The following is a 5,000-nucleotide window of genomic DNA, read 5'->3' on the forward strand; positions in this document are numbered from 1 at the left end:
CGGTGGGGAGGCGGGACGCCCTCGCCGGCGGCCGACCCCGGCGGCCGGCCCTTCCCGCGACGCCGCGGGCAAGGAGCCGGGACCGCTGCGCAGCTTTTTTTTCTGCTTCGGACAAACGCGAGCCTTCTTCTCTCTCCCTTCGTTCCCCCTTTCTCGCCATCGCTCCCATCTCTCTCGGGGCCCGCGCCCTTCGAGACTAGGCCTCGCGTTCAAAGAAGTCACGCGCGCCTTGACGCGCGGGACAGGGCTCGGCTGGGGCTGACCCGCCCCCGAGGCCGGCCCGAAACTGACGGACGTGCTAGAGGAGACAGCGACCCGGCAAGGCGGGCGCGGCCCGGACACCGAGGCCCCTTGGCCGGGGCGGCTCGCTCTGCAGCAGGCGGCGGTGCGACAAAGGAGCGCCGTGCGGTAACGACGCGCGCGGAACGGGCTCTTTTCCCCCGTCCGTGCCCCCCACCCGGTTTTCTTAATCCCAACTCTCTGTCCGTCTCTCTCTCTCTCTCTCTCTCCGGGTCTGCTCTCAGCTCAAGCTCGAGCCGCACCGCCACCCAGCGCTGCTCGCAGCCGGCACCCACGGGCACTAACTCGGGCCAGGGCCAGCACCGGCACCTCGCGGCGATTTTTAAGGACACCTGAACGCTCGCGGGGCCACGCGGCAGTCACACAGCACGGGACGGTAAAGACGTTCCTCCCCGGCAGCGGGAGGAGCGACACCTCGCCTGCGACGGGAAGCGAATTGGAAAGGAGACCACCCTGCTCAAAGTACCGAACACCGCCGAAGCTCTCCCCATGACAGAGAGAGCCCCGGAAGAGCCGGCCCGCCGGGGGCCCTTTCCGACGCGACCCGAAAAGCCTCATCGATCGGAACCGACAGAGGGAAAGACGGAAAGAAAAGCCGCCACGGAAACGGCGACGAAGGCCCCACGGCCACGGTCCTGGGACAACGGCAACGGAAGCCCAGCATGCACACCACACCCCCCCCACCGGCCGGCTCCACCACGGTCCAGGCGGGCAGCGGGCAGATGACTGCAGGGCTCCGCACACGCATGCGAGCGGGACACGTCCCCGAGAGGCCCTCGCCGCGGCTTGGCGCCGCCGAGCCTCCCCGACGCTCCCGAGGCCGCCGACGCCGGCGGGCCACTTCCAGCTTTTTCACAACTGGTCACACAGCAGAGGAGGAGAGCGGGGGGTGCCGCCACCCACCCGCGGGCCGCAACACAACGGAAACGGGGCAGCTGCCGCCGACCATGCCACGGGCCACCGGCTTTCGCCCGCCTCGCAGCGACCGGCTTCCCTCCGGAAAAGCCGGGTGGGACGGCAAACAGCGACAGGAAAATAAAAAAAAAAAAAAAAAAACGAATCACAAAAAAAAGAAAAAAAAGCACACGGTGCGTCGCACGACCCGTGCTAGCCACGGGGGGTCACGGGCCAGGGGTAGGGGCGAGGCCCGCGCCTCTCGCTCCCCCATATAACAACCCCTTTTTTCTCCACCGACGTCTCACTCTCCAGCTTCTCCCTTCTCTTTCGTGGCCCGCGCCCCTTCGTCAGCGCGCTTCTCGGTGCCGCAGCTTAAGGCCGCGATGGGGAAAAAAAAAAAAAAAAAAAAAAAAAAAAAAAAAAAAAAAAAAAAAGCCGGGTGAGCACCCCCCACACTCCGCCCGGCACTCGCCTAAAAAAAAAACAAAAAAAAAAAATTAAAGCGGAACCGGCTCACAACCCAGCCCGCCGGCAACCACGGCGGCCAAGGGGCAGGCCAGACACCACGGGCCGCCCCGGCACGGTGGCTCGATCGCGCCGGCCACTACCGAGAAAGGGCGAGGCGCCGCCGCCTCGCCCACGACATTCACCTGGGGGGGGGCGGGGGCTCTCTGTCGGGTTCCGGTCCGCACTACGGCACGGCCGGCCACCGTGGCCGGCCGTCGCCCCTGAAAAACTCCGCCCGCTACGCGGGTCCCCGGCTTAGGGCCGAGGAAGGGGGACTTCAACAAGACACAACAGAGACGGGGTGCCGCCACCCCAGTCCCACCCATTTCATGGGGAGACTCCCGTCACCGAGCACCCTCAGGCAACCGGGACAAGCCGAGGCCACACGCCCCACTGCATGTCCCCCGCAGCCCTTCCGACACGGACAACTCTGGCAAAACAGGTCGGGAGCGGGGAACGAGGCGCAGCCACCTCGGCCGACCGAGCCATGCTCGGGGGCTCTCGGGGAAAGGGCCGGGGGAAAGCCTCGGCAGGCTCAACACAAGCCCCCGGCCGCGGTCCACCCCCCGGCTGCCGGTCACCGCGCACCAAACCGACAGCCGAAAAACACCACGCCCGCTGAGCGGGCAGGCCCCCGGCTTAAGGCCAGGCAGAAAAGGGACGAGGCGCCGCCGCCTCGCCCAACCACCGTGCCCGGGGGGAAGCAAGCGGGTGCCTGCCCCCCCCCCCCGAACTTCACGAAACCGGCGGCAGCCCGGCCGGAGCGGGACACACTCGCGGCTTTTTCTCCCTCGGTCTTCTCTTTCTCTCCCACGGCCTCCACACCTCGCCTCGGCCGGGGAGCGGCTCTCGGTGATCACCTGGACTCACAACCTGTCCCAGCAAGCTGGGTAGTACGGGAACCCGGACAAAGCCCCGCGACTTTGCCCACAACATAGGCGGTTGCTTTTCCTCGCCCCGACGACCGCACGCGCGGCCGCCCATCTCCGCCTCGGACACAGGCACGGTAACAGCCTGCGGGGATGCGGCCCGTAACCCGCTCCCATAATACGGACAGACGAGCCCGAGGCCGCCGACGCCTCCAAGAAAATCCATCGGACGTGACCGAGGGGGCGCACTGCTGCAAGCCGTCTGTTACGATGACACAGCTGGAGGCAGCCAGAAACAGCGACCCCTTGGTGAACTTCCGGGCCCGGCGGGGACAACAGGTCTACCCCGTCCTCCCGCCGAGATTTGCCTAAGTCCCGCCGGAGCGGGGTAGACCTGTCCGCCCCGGGGACGCCCGCCACCAGGGCGCCCTCTCCCGTGGGGGCTGGCGGAGTCTGCCGGCCCTGGTGCTGGGTAGACCTGGCCTTCAGGGGCTGCCCCGAAGACGGCTAGATCTGCTCGCCCCGGCGGCGGCGGCGGCAGCGGCGGCGGCGGCGGTCGGACGCCGCCGGCCCCGGAGCCTGGTAGACGAGGCACCCCTCGTACCATCCCGGAGCCGAGGGAACCCCACGGCCCCGTGTCGCGCCCGGAGCCGGATGGCTGTAGCAGCCGTGTCCCACCCGCTGAACCCGATTTCAAGACCAAAACATATTTTCTTTCTTTTCTCTTTTCTTTTCTTTTCTTTTCTTTTCTTTTCTTTTCTTTTCTTTTCTTTTCTTTTCTTTCCTTTTCTTTTCTGAACGAATGCCTCTTCTGTTTGGTGGGAACAAAAAACTCCGCAAAATAAAATCCTTGCCAAGTCTTATATGTTTTCCCTTTGCGCCCAGACCACTCCCAGCCGAGCTGACGGGCAGCCTGTGCCCTGTGCTCGGCCTGCTGACACGCTGACCCACTCAAACGGCATCCCCACAAGCCCCCAGTCCCCTGTGCCCCGGAGAACCTACATACAAAGCACCCCCCCCACACACCCCCCCAGCCAAAACAGAACCTCGCCGGGCACAGCGGGGAGGGGAAGCACGTACACGCGGGGGAACTCGGCACAAAGCTGCCTGTCCCCGGCACAACTCGCCCCGCCTAACAGAGGAGGCTGCTGCGGGGTGGCCCGCGCCGCGGCCAGCGGCAAGCGGGCAGCCGATTCCAGGCCGATTCTTCTACGGAAGGCCCGCAGAGGTGTTCGGCCCTCGGCACGGGTCTGGGGGGGGAACGTGGGGGCTCGGTGCCGAGGGGCCCGGGGCCGGCACGGAGCCGCCGGCCCTCCCCTCAGGCCACACACACACACACACACACACACACACACAAAAACACCCCCACTCCCACCCACCCCCCCCCCACGCTCGCTCATGTCCTCTCCCCGTCCCCCACCCTGCGCTTTCTCGACCACCCATTGACGCGACCCCGCCCTCAACCATTAGCCTCCCTGGCGCCGCTATTCAGCCTTCCCGTACGCCCCACCCATTGACAGTTGGGAGAGCCCCGTCCCCCACCATCAGCCTCCCTGTGCGCCGTCTTCAGACTTTTCCCACCCCCGCCCAGGGTTCCAACGGCCAGTTCGTACAGTGGCAGCGGCGGCAGCGAGCGGCGGTGGCGACGGGAGGGCATGGGGAGGGCAGGCGGCCGGTGTCGAGGCGAGCAGGCTGAGAGCCCGGGGCAGAAGCACAGCTGGCGGCGGGCGGGCAGCGGGTGCTGGCGGGATGCTTGGCGCTGTATGTCCTTTTTCAAAGAAGCTTTCTGTTCAGCTCTCTCTCTGAGGCTTTTGGTTTGGCGGCGCTCCTTCCTGCTCAGCCCCGGCCTCGGATCGCTCAAGTGGGTCGAGCCTGCGGCAGGCAGGCAGGACAGGACAGGACAGGGCAGGACAGGACAGCAAGCGGCACGGCGGGTGGGTGAGGGAGTGAGCGATGCACAAAGCAAGCCGGGAGCCGGGCTGCTGCTGCCTCTTCAAGCACGGGGAGGGGGCGGGGGAACGCCGCCGGCTCCTCTCGAGGAGCGGCTGGGAGAAGCGGGCTGCGGGCGGGCAGCACGTCAGCGAAGCGGGCTGGGGCTGAGGCCGATGCCGATGCAGGGCAAGTGCCCGGCGGAGCTCGTCAGTAGCAGTCGCCGGGGCGTGGAGCCGGCAGGGAGGCCGGGACAGAAGGTCGGCCGTCGTCACATAGCGGCTTTCGGGACGTGTTGCTGGGGGAAGCGTGCAGGTGGGGGCGGGAGTGTGCGCGGCCGGCTGTGCACGCGGGACTGTCGGACGGGCGGGCAGGCCGCCCGGCGAACGCGGGCTCGCCGGCCCGGAGATGGCGACGGGGCCGGCCGCGCGTCCGGTGGAAGACGCGTGGCGCCGTCGCTCCGCGGCGGCAGGCCGCCGAAGCAGGAAGACGACGGCA

This window comes from Cinclus cinclus, unplaced genomic scaffold, assembly GCF_963662255.1.
Source record: "Cinclus cinclus unplaced genomic scaffold, bCinCin1.1 SCAFFOLD_140, whole genome shotgun sequence".
Lineage (NCBI taxonomy): Eukaryota > Metazoa > Chordata > Aves > Passeriformes > Cinclidae > Cinclus > Cinclus cinclus.